At 35.9% G+C, this 20452-nt stretch overlaps 1 pseudogene; it reads right to left on the reverse strand.

Moving 5' to 3' along the window:
* The window catches only part of LOC115858167 (ATP-dependent RNA helicase DDX39A-like), a 117633-nt pseudogene extending 98326 nt beyond the window's left edge, over nt 1–19307 (reverse strand).
* Between the last annotated feature and the right edge of the window lie 1145 nt (nt 19308–20452).

Raw genomic sequence — 20452 nt, forward strand, 5'->3', positions numbered from 1 at the left:
TGGCATAACATTCATACAAAGACACTGGGAGAGTGGGAAGAGAAAGAGTTTGTGTAAGATAGAATGAGAAGGCTAGAAAGACAGCTACATTCCTTCCTGGCTACTGTTTAGAGACAGCTAAAATTTTCCCATGAAGAAAACTCATCTTACATTGAAAAGGCACAGTATCTATCTGGGAAAGTTGGTTCTAAAGAGTAAAAAAGAAGACACTTTCTAGTAATATTACTGGCCATCAGAGAGTACTTCCCTTTCTTATTTTTCAAGGAGTACAAAATTTTCAGACAATTTATGCTAAAATAAGTTGTATTTAAGAAGGTAAGATATTTGATCAAGGATCAAGAAAGGATAATGAAGGTGTAAGCTCTTGATAAACTGAGAGAATTCAGTTTACACATAAAGGGACTGATACTGAAAAATAAGGGATGCCTCTTGCACTTCTTAGTAAAGAAGAAAGTATAAAAACAGAAGCAGACATTGGTAAGTTCATAGGCTTAGTCTTGAGAAGATTGAAATGCTTCTGACATTTTCCATTTTCATGATGAAATATGACATAATTATCAGCTCAAATTGTGCGCTTGATCATGATAAGGGATGAAGTATGCTCCAACAGTGAGAAGGAAGGTGAAAATGTCATTGTACAGAAGAGGTTTAAGCCTAATGATGCATCATTTGTAAAAAATTATGCATAACAACAGGAGAAGAGGATATTACATGGTATGAGAGAAAGCTCAAAATATCATGTTTCTTACAGAATTTATAATAGAGATAATCCTTTATAATACTCATAATATAATACTTTATAATACTTGTAAAAATCATAAGTAGTACATAAATTAAAATTGATGACATCCCACACTCCCAAGCCCACATCCCATGTATTCAAATGACTGTCCATTGTATTTAGATGGTAAATGTTAATAGTGTCACCTTTGGAAAAATTTTCTATCCATGCAATGATATATATGTATGTATATATGTGTGCATTACTTATGTAGATACTTACATCTATCTCTCTATCTAATTTATTTTCTTTTACAAAACAGTGCTTTCTTTTTCAGTAGGTAACACCTCTTTCATTCTTATAGTGGTTCTATTGTACCTATAATACAAATATATTATGCTTTATGTACTTTTCTATTTCCAAAGATTCAAATTATTGCCAGATTTACTAGTACCAAGAGTGATTTTATGAGCAGTTTTCATGTATATTTATAAGCATGAAAGTAGGATTGAACTAATATCATTTTCTGAAACCTGTTACTTTTAAGTACTTTATGTGGTGTTTAGCAGTGTGTGCTTTTGTGTGTTCTTTTATTACACTTTTGTACAATAGTATTTCCTGTGAAAATAGAAGATATTTTGTGTTAATTGGTGCAGGATACCATATTTTCTTGTCTTAGCATGTTTATTATTTCCTGACTACTAATTCTGGTTAAAATTAAACTTCTCAAAATCTTCTCAAAAATGTGCATATGGAAGTGTTAATAGACTCTAAGACTATATTCTAAGCCCTGATCCACTTTCTAATGGTAGGTTAGCAAGGAATGTCTATAGGATTATTTGGAAATATTGCACCTATATTCGGAAGAAGAGTTGGTAAACATATTAACGTATATAACACACACATGTAATATGTATATATATATGTGCATGTATCATAAAAGATATAATATGTATTATTACATATATAATTCATTACAGAGAATTGGATATAAATATTTGTGTACACATGGAATATCTACGATGCGATACAAAAGAAACTGCTAAGAGTTACTGTTCTCATGAAGGGAACCGGGATGGAAATAAAGGCTTATTTTTACGTTCATCAACCACTCTTTTGAACATTTGCATTTTTAAGTATCACATGTATGAGTTATTTCAATAATAACTAAACTATTATAAAATGCATTAAAGAAGTAAAATTATGTGGATAATTTTATACCTATTCTGCCTTTCAAGAATGTTAAGTTCTCTAATCTCTTGTCTAAGTCTTTATTTAAAAATAAAATGAGTTAAAATATTACCGATAAACAGAACCAGTATTTTTAAAGTTCTGAACAATGTTAGATAGTGTGCTAAGCCCTTAACACATGTTAGAATATTTAATCCTCACATCCTGTCACCAACTTATGCAAGTGATGTGATTATCACACTTTTTAAAAGGGCACAACTAAGAGGCCAAATAATTTATTAAAGGCTGAGCAGTTTTAGTTTATAGGGGAAAGATTAGAATCCTTCTGCCACTTTCTATGAAATAATAATGCAGGTAATATGTTTAGATAACACTGAAAATATGGAAATAATATATGAAGATAGATGTGTAAAAAAAAGAATATATTTCAGAATAATTGTAGATGAACAATAAAAGAAGCGTAATCAGCAGGAGAGAAATCAGGGTGAGGAGAAAAATAACAAGAAACAAGAAAAAAGTTCATTGCTAAAAATACTGAGTTTTAAAAAGGCCAAAGAAGCAAGCAGAAAATCATCTGGAAGCTGTTTTATTTCTGTTCTGAAATTCGGGAGAAGAAGCCAGTGGCAGTAAAGAGAAGTAATACAACAGCAGTGAGACTTCAAGGTGGGGAATGTGTGAAATGAGAGCTGAAAATACATCAGGCAGGAATAAAAGAGAGAGTAACCAGAGATGCATTACTGAAGTCATAAACTTGCAGAGAACAATAAAAATATCAGAGTCATAAGCAAAAATCAGAATTGACATATAACAAATACATCAGAGTGAATTATTGCCTGAATGTCATACAAATTCAAAAAGGTAGGTGACAGTTAATAAATAATATAAAAATAATGATTAAGCTGTGGGTATAAAATACAACAATCTGAATATGAGAGACAATAATAATAATTTAAAAAGAGAACAATTCCTATTGTACATTACGTGTGTGTGTGTGTGTGTGTGTGTGTGTGTGTGTGTATAACAACTGACATTTAGTACATAATGAAGAATTTCTATTAAGGCATGAAAGTAAACACCACAAACTTCAAGAATCAACAGTCAGTGACAAGTAAAACAAAAAGCAAGTATACATATTATTAAACCTATAAAAATAACCTAAGATTGTTAGGATGATATATTTCAGGGTATGAAAATTTAATATTTTGAAGTTCAGGAAAAAGTGATAACCAGTAGGTTCATAAGTTCTAATAACTCAGGATGGAATATTGGGATATTTTCTTCAAGTGATGTGAAAATGACCATATTACCAGCATGGCTTGCTGCTTGTGTGTGTGTATGTGTGTGTGACAAGAGAATTTCATAAGCAATTGGAGTTTTAAGAAAAGAACTTCCTTACTGTGTAGCAGACCTTACCAAGCATAAGGAAATTAGAATTGTTAGAAGTAAATTATGCATAATGGAAGATTAATTACCAGATAAACTAAAACCCAATAAAGGGAAAATGAATTTTGAGAATGACAAAGGAGGATAAGAGAAGTAGGGGAACTAAATTAGATGTGTTAATGCCAGTATTAAAATAAGAATGATGATTTAGGAAGATATAGAATCTTTGTACAGTATATGAAAGAGAAAAAGAATAGTACGGTAACTACAAAAAAAGATAATCAGTAAAGAGGGGAAAGTCGAAAGCAGAGAGAGGAATATGTTTGAGACTGAGAAAATGATATGCATAGGGAAATGAAAAAAACAAATGTATGAAATACACATGAATTTTTAAAAAGAAGCATAAAGAGGAGATGGAAAACAGCAAAGATCTAAAAACTTAAATGACCCCTTTCTTGTGAATAATCTATCAGACTATATCATCTTCTAAGAACTCTTCATTTAGATGATATCCAGTCCCATTTCCACAAAGGGAAAAAAAAAAAAGCCAACTATCAAAAGCCTGTGTATTTTTCCAAGTTTCAAATCCTTTATGTATCAAGGAAAACAAGGGTGTACGAGGTGCAGACACGGGGTCAGGGAGAGTGGTGAGCAGAGCCAGGTGTGACTGGAGCCCGAAACACTCTTCTCCAGGAGAACTGCACAGGTGTCCATAACGGACAGATTTTTAAATACATATTTTTTTTCTTAAAACAAATATTTATATTAGTGTAGGCCAAAAATAAAGATTTACACATTCTAAGTGGAGGTAACAATGGATTATGACAAAATTAACCCATTTTTTAACAACTACCAAACCACCATAATAAAATATCATTCATAGCAGAAACATCCATGTCTCCTCAAGATTACTATACCTTTGATCCTCCCAACAGGTAACGTTATTTTGACTTTGAAAACCAAAGATCACTTTTTTTTTTGCTTATTTTAACTTAACACTATATAGCTGTGTAAATATGTATCTTTTATAATTAATCTTTCACTCAATAGTGTATTTGAGAGATTCAACTATTCTCTTAGATGGAACCATACTTTGTTTTTATTGTTGTATAATACTCTATTTTAAGAATATATCACAAGTTAAATATACATTTTATCGTTGATATAAATTAAGCTGTTCACCTTTGTAAGTATTTAGGCTAATATGACAAAAATTTCTAAGATATAACTTTGGGGGAAAATATTACATGTTTGATTTAGGTATATCCTCAGGAAGCTATCTACTAGCTTACAGGGTATGGATATTTTTAACTCATTAGATGCCATCAATTGTTTTTTCCCTACGGTGACTTTAACAATTTCCTGACCCACCGACTGTGTAAGAGAGGACAGAAAGATATAAAGCTTGTTCATTCACATAGTGGAAAACTCAGTATTGCTAAGATTCCAATCTTCCTTAAACTGATTTACAGATTTGATGCAATCCTAATTAAAATTTCTAACATGCTGAATCTAAAATGTCTAGGAATATGAAAATACTTTAAGAAAATAACCTTGAAATAGTAAAATAATGTTAGGATATTCATTACTATATTTCAAGAATTATTATAAAGTTACAGTAATCAAGATAGAGTTGCATTGGCCCACGGTTAAAAAATATTTCAACAGGACAAAAGAGAGTATCCAGAATTAGACTCACACATATACACTGTGAAAATAAAGAAATGAAAACCTCATGTAAAATGGAGTCAGGAAGTCCTGAACGGAGAGCTCTCAGGCACCTGCATAGCCGTCAAGAAGACTTAAGATAAGAATTATTTTAAGATAGTATCTTTGTGTAGATTTCTTTGTATAAAGTTCTCTCGGTTTCAACTTCTTATCCCCATGATAAGAATGTTACTTTTCTTCTGGTAAAGGGAAGACATTTTTCACACAGCGATTTCATCTCCTGATTTTAAGAAAAAGAAGGAAGATTTCTCCCTGCCCTAGCAAAGCACTAAGTACTAGGAACTAAGCACTGCTTGCAGCCAGTAAGAGTTTTTCTCCAATAAAAATTTATTCCAAACAACCCTCTCCAATTTCCTCCTAAAATCTAATAAAAGCTGACCTTTCTTTCGTCTCTTCGAACTTGCCTATGATTCACTATAGTTTGCCTGTCCTGAATTGCAATTCTCTGCTATTCCTGAATAAACCCATTTTGCTGGTAAAATAACTGGCTATTTTATTTTTGAGGTTAACTTACTGCTCTCTTTGTGCATCCAAGCTCTGCTGTCTTTGTGTTTCAATCTGCTTTTATGAAGCTTCCTGCATCCATTCTGTTCAAAAGAGGGAATAACATGATTCCTAGTGTTTTAGAAAACAGAGCCCCTCATATTTAAGATGTTTTAGGGAATTCATAGACAAGATAGATTCCACCTAGTTCTTGGAAAGTGAAGTTGTGCCTTTCTGGCAAAATGAGTGAACTTTTAGATAATTTAAAATTATAATGGCCAGTCTGGAGGAACTTTGTTTAGATAAGTCCACATTAAGGGGTGCCCTTAAAAAGAGGATCTCAAAATTCTCAGAGAGAATGGAATGTGTTCTTTGATATGCATAAGCTTCTAAAAATTGAAATGATTTTCAGGATGCAAATAAAACATCTTTAGTAAAAAAGCTTTTGCCATCCGAGCAAGCAACGTTAACTTACTCCATCTGCCAAAAACACAAGTTGGATCCAACTATTTTGAGTTTTCTACATGAGACATGGCTAAAATTTTAAAAAACAAAACCTATAAACATCTCTGTGTCTGCCTGTGTATTATGTATGTCTATAAGTATATGTTATAATTATATAATATTTTTCTACCTCTGGATGGTATTTCCAAAATTAATTTGTAAAGAGCTCTATTTAATTGGCTTAAAGATTATGTAAATCAAGTATACTGTCAGAAATACAGAAAGTAACCCAAATGTGTTTCAAGTTCACATTATCTGTGATAATGTTTGATAAAAGAAACATAGTTTAAGTTGGTTTAATAAAAGTTGGCACGTCTTCAAAATTTTTCAAAAAGAAAAATAAAGATGATGGTTATTTACTGTATAATCCAAACGTAATTGTTAAAAACAAGCGTTTTAAATAAATATAAATAAAAGTTCATAAGTTAATTTAAATAATGGCTATTCATTGAATATCTAAGTCATTTCCAGATACAATGGTAAACTGATACATTTATTGCTAAACATAGTTTGTTTAGTTTTGGCTTTTTAATTTTTTCAGAGATAGGGATATTTTGGTCTATTAATAAACATGTTTTAAGGCACAATGGAAAATAGTATGAAGAAGAATATAGTTCTAAAAATTTGAAATGTGTTTATGTTTGCTAATCTACTGCAGGATGCTAATATATGATATATAGTTCACAATTGCCCGTAGTGTTATGTGGGTTCCCTTGTATATTGCTTCTCTATTTCTTCTTGCTCCTTTTAAAATTCTTCCTTTGTCTTTGACTCCTGACAATTTAATTATAATGTGTATCAGTGTAACTCTATTTAGGTTCAATCTATTTGGGATCCTTTGGGCTTCATGAATCTGGACATCCATTTCTCTCCCCAGGTTCAGGAAGTTTTCAGCAATTATTTCTTCAAATATACTTTCTGTCACTTTCTCTTTTTCTTCTCCTTCTGGAATTCCTGTAAGGTGAATGTTTCTACTTCTTTCTTCTGCATGTTGAGCTTACTTTTGAAACTCTCTATTTAATTCTTCAGTGCAGTTATTGTATTTTTCAGCTCTAGGATTTTTGTTTATTTATTTATTTTTGATGTTGCTATTTCCTTGTTGAACTTCTCATTTTATTCATGTATAGTTTTCCTAATTTTCTTTAGTTGTCTGTGTTTTCTTGTGGTTCACTAAACTTCCTTAAGAGAATTATTCTGAGTTCTTTGACAGTTCATATATCTCCTTTTCTTTACAATTAATTATTGGGGCTTTATTAGTTTCTTTTGATGGTGTAATTTTTACCTGATTTTTTTCATTTTCCTTGATTTCTTACCTTGGTATCTGCCAATTTGAGTAATCAAGTTCCTCTTCCAGACTTTACAGGTTTGCATTGTCAGAGACAGTTCTTCACCAGTCAGCTCAGTTTGGGTGTCTCGGTGTGTCTGCTGATAATGTCCTTGGGCAAGTGGGACCTGCTTTTATGATCTGTTTTGGGGTGAAGCAATTGTTCAAGCTCTGAGGACAGGGATGGAGAATAGTGCCACAGGCTGGGAATAGTTAAACAGGACTGCTGGCTTGGTTCCTTACCCAAGCAAGAGTCTAGGATAGGCTCCACCTTGCCTGGATTCCCTGGTCAGGCTCACTAGACGGTTAGGACTTATTGCTGTATTCAGTAATAGATGGGGCTATAAATTAGCTTCTCTGTCCTGGTAGTAGGGCAGGATGGGATCCAGAGCCTGCACAGCTTATTTTTTGGAGACCTGAATCTGGCCAGAATATTCACTGAATTACCTTGTTAGGTGAGGCCATTGGTTTTGCTCTACAGATAGAGGAAGCCAGAGGAAGCCATGGGCTGTGCTCTCTGCTCAGGTGCCATTCTATGTAGGGTCGCTAAATGGGCTACACAGCTTCCTGTGTGCTCTGGTCAGGTTCCCTGGTTGGGCAGTCTGAAGGCTATATTCAGCGATGAGGATGAACAGGGTTACAAGTTAGATTTCTTGCCCAGGCTCAGTAGGATAGGCAACTCTAAAGCTGGTAAAGCTCTTTGCTTATTGTGTAAACTCAAGCCCACTTGCTTCCCAAGTTCCTTGATTGAACAGGGCCACTAACTTTTGCTCTGCAAACTATCATTATTGCTCTAACTGCCCATGCTTCAGCTAAGTGCCACTGAGCTGCACAGCTTCCAAGAGTGCAGATGAAGCCAAAAGATACTCTCCACAGTAGGTAAAGCTATGACTCAGTTCCCCTATGGGGACAGGAAGGGAAGAGATCACTCCAGGCTACTCTCAATTTCAAAACAGGCTCTCCAGTTGGGAGGGGCTGCAAGCTGCCTGCAGTCCTGGCTGTGACTTAATCTCCCCACCTGTGCTTAGTAAGAAAATGCTCCATATCCAGTATGGGAGCAAAGGCTCTGGGGGCAATCAGCTTTGCTGCCCACCTCTGGGCTTGAGTGTCACCAGGTCAAACTGCTTCCAGGAGTTGTCACCAGACAGACACCAGTAAGAGGCCAGTCAGAGTATGCCCCTTGACAAGCTAAATTACTGGATGCACCAACCAATGCAAGATAGCAGGATAGGGGGTAGACTGAGGCAGAGATCAATATTTCAGTGAATGGGATCATGACTGTAACATCGGTAGCTAAAAGCAAAGAGCAAAGACACAGTAAAATATACCCTAATTATATTAGCTGCAGTGGATCATGTTTTATTTTTTATTTTTTTATTAATAATAACAAGGGTGAGGTAATAATGGTCTGGAATGATAGTATTATTCTACATTGTTTGATTGCTAGTATTATGTTGTCAGAACTGTGCTAAAAACTGGTTGTAGATCATTTCAGTTGGATGATCACAGATGATCATGAACCAATGATTAAATAAGAATATTGGATTTAAATCCCAGTAGACTGAAGGAGAACCTATGTGCATAGTCACTACAGATATTGCTTGAATTGCATCAGTGGGAAAGCCTGACATGTGTTTGAGAGGCCTGGAAAAAAACCCATTATTTTGAGAATAAAGCCAGTCTTCAGTCAATGAATGGAAATAGAGGGAAAATTCCCTGACATCAGGGACCTGGCAGATGATGGGGAAAAATAGTTGTGGAGGGCAGATTTGGGAGAATAGAAGGGGTGATAGACTGGGCTCAAAAACATGAAAAGCCACTTGGGAATTATAGAAATCTAAAGAATGAGATACACAGATTGCCAACAAACACATGAAAGGATGCTCAGCATCACTAATCATTAGAGAAATGCAAATCAAAACCACAATGAGATATCATCTCACATCAGTCAGAATGGCCACCATCAAAATATCTACAAACAATAAATGCTGGAGAGGGTGTGGAGAAAAGGGAATTCTTTTGCACTGTTGGTGGGAATGTAAATTGATACAGCCACTATGGAGAACACTATGGAGGTTCCTTAGAAAACTACAAATAGAACTACCATACAACCCAGCAATCCTACTACTGGGCATATACCCTGAGAAAACCATAATTCAAAAAGGGTCATGTACCACAATGTTCATTGCAGCTCTTTTTACAATAACCAGGACATGGAAGCAACCTACGTGTGGATAAAGAAGATGTGGCACATATATACAATGGAATATTACTCAGCCATAAAAGGAAATGAAATTGAGTTATTTGTAGTGAGGTGGATGAACCTACAGTCTGTCATACAGAGTGAAGTAAGTCAGAAAGAGAAAAACAAATACCGTATGCTAACACATATATATGGAGTCTAAAAAAAAAAAATGGTCATGAAGAACCTAGGGGTAAGACGGGAATAAAGACACAGACCTACTAGAGAATGGACTTGAGGATAGGGGAGGGGGAAGGGTAAGCTGGGACAAAGTGAGAGAGTGACATGGACATATATGCACTACCAAACGTAGAATAGATAGCTAGTGGGAAGCAGCCGCATAGCACAGGCAGATCAGCTCGGAGCTTTGTGACCACCTAGAGGGATGGGATAGGGAGGGTGGGAGGGAGGGAGACACAAGAGGGAAGAGATATGGGGACATATGTATATGTATAACTGATTCACTTTGTTATAAAGCAGAAACTAACACACCATTGTAAAGCAATTATACTCCAATAAAGATGTTAAAAAATTAAAAAAATAAAAAAGAATGGGATACTAAATTTTGAATGTTGACTATTGAATAAGAGGTAAGTGGTACATTGGTTTTAGTATCATCAATTTCTTCAATGAGCGTGGACATTGGATTTAATGGCCAGAGGAAGTTCCTCATTCAGGTTGATTCCTGATAAGGAAGAAACCCAAGACTGAATCTTTCATTCACTTTACCTACAATGGAGGCAACTTCCATTGCTCTAATCTCTGCATCCAGATAGCCCAGGCTGGTAGTGGCATCTGTTTCTGAGGGGTACTGAAAATAATTTCCTACAGTTCTTAGACTATAAATAGTGAACATAAAGGCCACTTCACCTGATTACAAACCATGTTGCCTGAATATGAGAACATTTCACCTGAGTATAAACCCAACTTAAAAATCCTAAACTCCAATTTATGTTATTATATATTTTATATCATTTTTTTGTTAAAGCTTTCTGTCAGTTGTTATATAAATATCTACTGAATGCCTATCATGTGTTCAGAGCTATGACTAGGGATGAAGGTATAATGGTGAACAAAAAATAAACAGTCATAGATTTTAAGATTTTAGGAAGATTTAAATTTAATATGGGGACAGGAGACAGACATTAATCAAATGAATACAAATGAATGTATAGTTAGAAACTGAGATACATACATACTCAACAGAGGGACATAAATCAATAAGAGCATGTGACAACAGCAACAACAAGGAGAAAAGGATTCACCTGGAGGAATAACAAAAGCATCCCTGAGATTATGTTTCTAGTGAGATCTGAAAATGGAGAATTTTTAAGTACGTATAAGTATATATTGTTACATGACCAAGTATAACAGTAACAGTATACCAAACAAAGGGCAACAATTACACAAAGAGCCTGGGATGGGAGGGAACAAGAGATTTTACATATCTGAGGACGTCGTGTCTAGCTGGGGCATGGATAGGGTGTGTTTGGGATGAGAATAGGGAGATAGAAACAGGTAGGCGGCAGAGCCTGATAGACCACGTTGAGGATTTATTTTTGTCTCTTTCCCAAAAAGAAATTGGAAACGAATGCAAGGTTTTAGAAAGAATTGATGTGATTGTATTTGCATTTTGAAAAGATGACTGCAGTATAGATTGCAGGAGGAGAAAGCTGGATGATTGGAGACCAATTAGAAGGCTGTTATGTTATCCCCCGCCAAAGGCGATAGTAACTCGGACCCTTGAGTTGGCAAAAGTGATGGAGATAATTGGACGATTTGAGTTATATCAATAAGAACTGTTATTCTGAATTCCATTAAAACTCTTCCAAATAGTTTCAATAGCACACTGGTATTTGAAAATATTAATGATTTGAACTTTTATATAAGTATATTTTTTCTCTCTTGTTTAGATAATATCTCTACCAAACACAATACTAAGGTTTAATTGTAGTTGTCTTTTCATTGAATCAAATTAATACTGTATTATTTTACTTATGATAATTTCAATTACATTTGTTTCACAAATGTTCCTTGATTATATACTTCTCTTGTCCTTTCTTTTTACACTTACAACTTTTCCCACTATTCATTCATATGGTACCCTTTGGGATATGATTGACATAATAGCCTCTTAATATTAGAAACTAAATATTTCATTTAGATGAAACATATTCAACTTAGTTGATAAAATATTCCTATACCCCTGAAACTGTTCTTCTGAAAATAATGTTTTGCTGAGAAATTTTGACACTTTTTTTTTTGTCATCACTTTCTTTTTCATTTTACTGCAACATTTACCACTTCATAGCCCATGCAATTTTGCTCTTGTAGGATGGAGACAAAGTGTGCATTACTCTGTCTATATCAGAATGGCTGCTGCTCTATTTAGCTACTGCAGACAATTGGCTCATTTAGAAAACATTTTGCCACCCAGGCAGAAATGAGGAACAAGGAAACTAAAAGGCCTTTGGAGATATATTTTTTAACTCCTGAGACATTTCTAGGAAATCTTGTAAAATAAGATTCAGATAATTTTCTTACAGTAAAAGATAGTAACTAAAACAGTATTTTCATGCATGGAAGATAACCTGATATTCAAGAAAGAGCAAACGCTGTATAGTCACAGGAATTGATTTCATGTCTTAACTCCACCATTTTTCAGTATGTGAGATCAGCAAACCACTTAACATCCTGCTTCCATTTCCTCATTGGTAAATGGGTACAATACCATGCTCCTTCCACACAGCGCTGTTGAGAAGAAGGAAGGTGTTGTAGGATTTCATGTCTAGTACGAAGATGACAGCCATTGGAAAATTTAGCAGATATGCTTACTTATCTAGTATTTGTTAACATTAGTAGGACCATGTCCTTGTAGAGTTGGAACAAAACTTAAAACCTGTGTTCCAGGTTTTCTACCACGTGTAGAGGGTAATAATGGATGTATTGTTAAGTACTCAGAGTTACAGCTCACGGGAAGATGAGCCCCATCTATCACATGGCTAGCATTTAGCCATCATTTAATGTATGCCAGGCCTGTGCTTAACCCATCACTTCATCATATTTAGTTTTTGCCACCACACTGTAAGGTATTTTTATCCCCAATTTATAGTTAAAGAAACACAAGTTTTTGAAAGCTTCTTAAGGAACATGGTATAAGCCCACAAAACTACTAAGGGGTAGAATCTAGATTCAAAGCCAGGTCTTTTGAATTTTAAACTTGTCCTATTACCTACCATGCAGTATACTAAAACCAAAGTTATCTTATTCTCAGTCCATCACAAATTTATATGTACTTGATTCATACTGTAAGTAAACAATATTTCATTATGTAATTCATTCTACTTCATAGGCATGGTTAGTAGCTGCAGGCCAAGTCAGTGACTGATGACAGTAGCCATGGGTAGTTGGAGGGCTCTTAGAGTGTTTCCTTTTGCTATGCCCTGGTATTTAAGAACATGTGGCAAAGGTGATGGCTATATTTTCCTTCAAGTAGATCAAAGGGCCAAATGGGAAATAGCTTGAGTTCAACAGCATTTATATGTATCATTGTTTAGCCTAATATAGTCTTCCCCTTTATTCACAAGGATTCTCTCACAAGAATAAAATAATTTAATTTTCATTTTTTGTTAAACACTTAACAATCTACTTAGCTTTGTTCAAATCCTGTTGGATATGTTTTTATTAATTAATCTTTATATGTTTTATTCTTTCAGTATCAAATGTGTCTCTTTCACTCATTAAAATTTATCCCCTAAATATTCATTTTTTTATTTAATAAATTATATTGTGAAACTGATTTGTACTGAATATATTAAATAACGATTTGTAAGCTCTTTGTGGAGGAAGTTATCTTTATACTCTAACATTTAATAGGAATGACTGCATGTTCTTTAAATTAAAAGGAATGATGATGAACAGTGACAGTTTTACTACTTCTTTTCCAATTTTGATTCCTTTTATTTCTTTTTCTTCTCTGATAGCCATGGCTAGGATTTCCAAAACTATGTTGAAGAAAAGTGGCAAGAGCGGGAATCCTTGCCTTGTTCCTGATCTCAGAGGAAATGCTTTCAGTATTTCACCATTAAGTATGAAGTTAGCTATGGGTTTGTCATATATGACATCTATTATGTTGAGGTAAGTTCCCTCTATCTCACTTTCTGGAGAGTTTTTATCATAAATGGATGTTGAATGTTATCAAAATCTTTTTTCTGCATCTATAAAGATGATCATTTCGTTTTTATTCTTTAATTTGTTAATGTGGTGTATCACACTGATTGATTTACAGATTTTGAAAAACCTTTGCATCCCTGGGATAAATCCCACTTGATCATGGTGTACTCAGTAAGGGATACAGGAATAGCAGATCTCTATCTCCACCTCCTTCCTTCCCGCAATTGCTACTTATTCCTTTTCTCTTCCATCTTATGCTTTTTGAGTGCAGTAAATTGTGTAGTAGTTAGCAACAGAATATTAGAGAACAGCAGTGTGAAGGGTGGCTTGACGGTGGTAGAAAATGAATGCAGTGGTATTTGGTGATGCCATTACAGATGTGTTGCAATGCCAGCCTGGCTAAAGCAAGGGCAGTGGAAATGGACAGTTGAAGGGAAAACTGTGACACAGAATGTAGAAATAAAACTAACAATACCTGTGCAAGAATTGAAGTTTAAAAAATAGATTTAATAATAGGTAGGAGAATAGTAGATTAGATTGTTAAATTAATAATGTAGAGAAATTAGACAGAATATAATATTCTTTGTACCTATTTTTTTCTTTGAATCAGTATTCTTGAGAGCACACAAGTAACAATGTCCTCTGTCGATTGTACTCTGTTGTCCTCTGTCTACTGTATGGGGAATACAGTGATGAATAAGGCAGAGAAATCCTTGCCCTTATGTACCTTATATTCTACATCAGGGGTGACCAAATATCTTCTGTAAAAGACCAGATAGCACATATTTAGGCTTTGCTGGATAGAAAGTCTTTATCTTAGTAGCACTAGATCAGCCAAAGGCAATAATTAAACACATCAGCCTATATATTTTCCAATAAGCCTTTTATGTATGGACACTAACATATGAATTGCATATAATTTTCTCGAAAGCACCATGAAATACTATTTTTTTCTTTTAATCCTTCTCTCAACCATGTGAAAATGAAAAAAACAGGTTTAGCTCATGCAAAAATAGGCAGTGAAATGGATTTGGCAGGCACCCCTTGTTTTACATTCCACACAAGAAGTCTGATTTAGTTTATGATGAGTTTGGATGCTGTGGGACGCCCTTGTGCAGATATTTAGAAAATATTTGGAAAAGTAGAAGGTGGGAGGAGCAGGGTCAGGTGTCAACATGAATAGTTAGGAATCCAACACAGGAGGATTCAGACCAAGGAAGAGAGATAACGGAAGACTGAGAAGGAGGGCGGTTGAGACCCAGGACTTAAATTTGCATTAAACCTTAGAAAACCAACTGATTTGCATTCAAATAAAATTCAAAATAGATTCCAGGAAAGGGAAAATCAGACTAATATTTTACAGGGAAGAAAAAAAGATTTTTGAAAATAAGACATATAATTTGATATAAAGCAATTCACTCAGAGATCAATAAAGTTTAAAACAATTTGAATTCATATTATCTTTTGCCTACACCTTCTCATAGCACCACATAAACAGACATCAGGGCATCAAAAGCAAGGAGAAAACACCATCACCATGGGCTGCTAAACACTCTGATCTATATTTCAGACCTTAGAATAAAATTGAGAAAATCTAGCTTATCATAAAATATTCTTGAAAAAGAATGAATTAACTTTTTATTATGATTTTGAGAGTAAAATTTATATTCTAATCTTTCTTATTATTTCATCATAGATTCGTGGATGATTTTTAATGATTCCTTAGCTTATTAAAACAAACTTAATCATGTTCTTCATCACCATACAATATTTATACTCAATTTTCCCTCAGAGTAATAGTATCTTCTGCTGACGTTTATGCATGTTTGTAACCATCTTAGACACGTCTTCCTCCCTCTTTTCCCATATACAAATTGTTTACAAGTGTGTAAACTCTATTCATCAGTGACCATCAGACACAGGCAAAGAATGTAGTTTTTGTTAGATATTAAGCACACTGGACCTTTTGAATCATCAGTAGCTTCTGTCACCTTGAGTTTACCTGACGGCCCAGAAACAAAGTGATATAAAGGCTTTACTTTCTACCAATCTTTTCTTGGTTGCGTGTTATCAGTGTCAGAAGGTAAAAGCAAAATATTCTATTCTAACCCCATCATTTCTAACTGCAGTTGCTTCATCTGACATGCTTTTGGGAAATGGAGGAAAGAATGAACGGAGAGGGAAGTATAATAGAAATCTGAGTAAAACAATGTAAAAAATTAAACCCCAAAACACTTTTGTAGAACTCATTAGTAACTTTAAGCTACTCTTTAGACAGACAGACAAGAATAAATAGGAAAGAACCCACGCATTTAAAAAGTCAGAGACACCAAATTTTAAAATTCTACCTTTTACTTAATTTAAATTTAATATAATAGATTCTGTAGTCATCATGACAACTGAAGCTATGGGTGTGACCTGAAGCTTAAGAAGCTTTGAGCCTATCATGGATACACCTTCCTGTAAAGGGCACACCATCTGTAATAACCCTGTTGCTGTATTTCTAATCTTACCTGACTCTCACACTATTGAGACATTATATGTTCTGGAATATTTAGTAGTTCTCTTGAGACCTCAACTGACACCAGCACCTTTGGTTGAGAATCATGACTTGGTATGCGATCTGTGGACTTGAGCCAATGGAGTCTGATTTACACCTAATTAGAAAGAGGTTCTCACTTCACTTGTCAAAGAAAACACAAATAAACAGGCAGAGAGAGAGATGGACAGACAGATAGACTGACACTACTTGGAGAAAATAAAATTCCAAAAGATATTTTAAAGATATTATTTAGTGGACAATAATTCTTTATGATATAGTACATGTTTTCTTCTTTAAATTCAGATTCACCATCACGTTCATTTCACTTTGGTATAAATCTTTATCATACTGCATAAAAGTCTCTTATTTTAGAGCATAACAGAAACAAAGTCTTAGGTAATAATCCAAAGACACCAAAGTAAAGCATTTTCAATAAATTTTGATTATTTAATCAGCAATATAAATAAAGAATTTATTTCTAAAATAAAACACCTACATTTGTTTATAAGGAGATAATCTATAGGTATTTAATGAAGGATTTATTATTATATATCCTTATAAAGATAACTAATATTTGTTACTGAAATTTATCTATTACATCTTAAATTCCCTGAGAAATTAGGATTAGCAGCATCAAGCTTTATTGTACTGAGTACACATCATCAGTTGCTAAAATTTGGAAATGAAAAATAAATACAGAAAGATTTCTTTTGATCTATTACAATACTAATCATTTAGGATGGAGACAGAATTATAATACAAAATCTGCACTAGCCTTGAGAGAGAAATTTTTCATCCTTGCAGGAAACACTATGTTTTTGCAGCTAAGCCAGATAGTGTTATAATAGCATTATTTTTATGTTAAATTCAAACCTACTTAATCTCCTAGGTCTAAAAAACCCCCAGAGTATTGACTTTTTCAGAAAGGGTGCTGGCCTTTGTTTAGCTTAAACTGCTTGCTACAATGTGCCACATATAATTTACGTTGCATATTATGTATACAAACAAGAAATTTGAGTGACAGAAATTTTAGCAGAGATAAGAACATACCTTCTGTGATGGTTAATTTCATGTGTCAACTTGACTAGGTCACAGAGTGCCCATTTATTTGGTTAAACATTATTCTGGATGTGTCTCTGAGGGTGTTTTGGGTTGACATTAGCATGTGAATCGGTAGACAGTAAAGCAGATTGCCTTTCCCACCTTGTGTGGCCCTCATGCAATCCATTGGAGGCCTGAACAGAAGAAAAAGTGGAGTGAGGGAGAATTCTCTCTCTCTCTGCATGACTGTCATAGAACAGGGATGTAGGTCTCTCGTGCTCTTGGACGTGGACTCAGATTGGAACATTGATTTTTCTGTTTCTCAGGCTTTGTAACTTGGACTGAAACTATACCATGGGCTCTCCTGGGGGTAAAATATCACACTGACACTTTATATTGATGACATTCTGATCACTGGACCCAGTGAGCAAGAAGTAGTTCTGCCTTAGACTCGTCATTCACATATTTGTGTGCCAGAGGGTGAGAAATGAATCTGACAAAAATTCCGGAGCCTCCTACCTACTTCCGGGGTTCTAAAGGTTCAGTGGTGTAGGACTTGTTGAGATATCTCTTTGCGACCAGTTTTTGCATCTGGCCCCTCCTATAACCAAAATCGAGGCCCAATGAGTGGTGGGACTATGGATTTTAGAAGTAACCTAGTCCTCATTTATGTGTGTTACTCTGGCCCATTTATGAAGTGACCCGAAAGGCAGCTGGTTTTCAGTGGAGCCAGGAACAAGAGAAGGCTCTACAATAGGTCCAGGTTGACACGTAAGCTGCTTTACACCTTGTGCCATGTGATCCAGGAGATCCAATGGTTCTTGAAGGCGGGTGGTGGTGCTATTTGGAGCTTCCGGCAGGCGCTTACAGGTGAATTGCACTGCAGTCCTTTAGGATTTTGGAGCAAAGAGCTGTCTTCCTTTGCAGACAACCACTCCCCTTTTGAGAAAAATCCCTTGGCCTTCTACTGGGCCTTAGGGGATACTGAACACTAAGCGTGGACCAGGTTACCATGTGACCTGGGCTGCCCATCATGAACTGGGTATTTTCTGGCCCATCAAGACATAAAGGTAGGTGAGCACATCAGTGCTCCATCATCTAATGAAAGTTTATTCACAACTAGGACTGAGCAGGCCCTGAAGGCACAAGTGAGTTACGTGAGGAAGTGGCCCAAATGCCCATGGTCCCCCCTCTTCTACTCTGCCTTCTCTACCTGACCTGCACCTGTGGCCTCATGGGGAGCTCCCTGCGAGCAGTCAATGCAGGAAGAGAAGACTTGGGCCTGTTTACAGATGCATCTGCATGGTAGGCTGGGACCACCTGAAAGTAGACAGCTGAAGTGGTACTGCCCCTTTCTGGGGCATCCCTGAAGGGTGGTGGGGAAGGGAAATCCTCCCAGTGGGAAGAACTTTGAGCAGTGCACCTGGTTATTCACATCACATAAAAGGAGAAATAGTCAAGCGTGTGTTATATACTGATTTATGTACTGTGGCCAGTGGTTTGGCTGAAAGGTCAGGGTCTTGGAAGAAACGTGATTGGGAAGTTGGTGACAGAAAATTTGGGGACGAGGACTAGGTAGATAACTCTCTTTGAATGGGCAAAAAACATGAGCATATTTGTGTCCAAGGTGAATGCTCACCAAAGGGTGACTTCAGCCGGGGAGGACTTTAATAATCAAGAGTAGAAGACGGCCCATTTTTCGGATCCCAGCCAGCCTCTTTCCCCGGCCACCCTTGTCATCACGCAAAGGGCCCATGAACAAAGTGGCCATGGAGGCAAGGATGGAGATGAGGCATGGGCTCAGCCACAGGGGCTTCCACTCACCCAGGCTGGCCTGACTACAGGCACTGCTGAGTGCCCAACCTGCCTGCTGCAGAGAATAAGCCCCCACATGGCACCATTCTCTGGGCTGATCAGCCAGGTACCTGTGACTGGTTGATTACCCTGGGCTTCTTCCATCACGAGGGGGCGGCATTTCGTTTTTACTGGAATAGATACTTACTCTGAATATGGATTTGTGCTCCCTGCATGCAGTGCTAGGCCAAAACTATCACCCGTAGAATTATTGAATGTCTTATCTGCCATCATGATACACTGCATAGCATTGCTTCGAATCGAGGAACTCACTTCATAGCAAAAGAATTGTGACAGTGGGCCCATGCTCAGGGAGTTCGCTGGTGTTATCACGTTCCTGACCGTCCTGAAGCAGCTAGTGTAATAGAATGGTGGAATGGCGTTTTGAAGATTCAGGTGCAGTGTCAGCTAGGTTGCAAGAGCTTGCATGGCTGGAGCAAGATTTTCCAGATGTCTGTATGTGACCTGAATCAGTGTCCAATATATTGTGTTGTTTCTCCCATGGCCAGGACTCATGGATCCAAGAATCAAGCCATGGGAACGGGAGTGGCATCACTCACAATTACTCCTAGTGACCCACTAGAAAAATATTTGCTTTTTGTTCCCATGACCTTGTGTTCTGCTTGCCTTGAGGTCTTAGTTTCAAAGGGAGAAATGCTTCCACAATGATTCCATTGACCAAGGAGTTGATAGCCACTTACCTCTTTGGGCTTCTCTTGATTCTGAATCAATAGGCAGTGAAGGTAGTTACTTCCTGCTTGGAACGATTAATACTAACTGTCAGGCAGAATTGGACTGCTACTCCACAATGGAAGTAAAGAAGAGGATATCTGGAATACAGGAGATCCCATGTCTTATTATTACCATGTCCTGTGATTAAAGTAAATAAAAAACTACATGCCCCAGTGCCTACTGGATAAAAATTTGAGTCACTTCACCAGGTAAAGCACCATGATCAGCTAAAGTGCTTGCTGAAGGCAAAGGGAATACATAACAGGTAGTGAATGAAGGTAGTTATAAATGCCAGTTACAGCCACATGACCAGTTAACAGAAAGGAAGAATATATTTGTCATGAGTATTCCTTTATTTAGTTATGAATATGTGTGGGTGTATTCAGCAACTATCTTTTTTTCCTTCTCTTTCTTTCCCTTATTATGTAACATAAACACATTGATTTTATATCATAGTGTGTAACTATTGTTAATTTTACATCATAATATTTAATTTCTGGATATCAAGGAGAAAAGTAAATATCACTCAAACAC

Source organism: Globicephala melas, chromosome 5 (assembly GCF_963455315.2).
Source record: "Globicephala melas chromosome 5, mGloMel1.2, whole genome shotgun sequence".
Classification (NCBI taxonomy): domain Eukaryota; kingdom Metazoa; phylum Chordata; class Mammalia; order Artiodactyla; family Delphinidae; genus Globicephala; species Globicephala melas.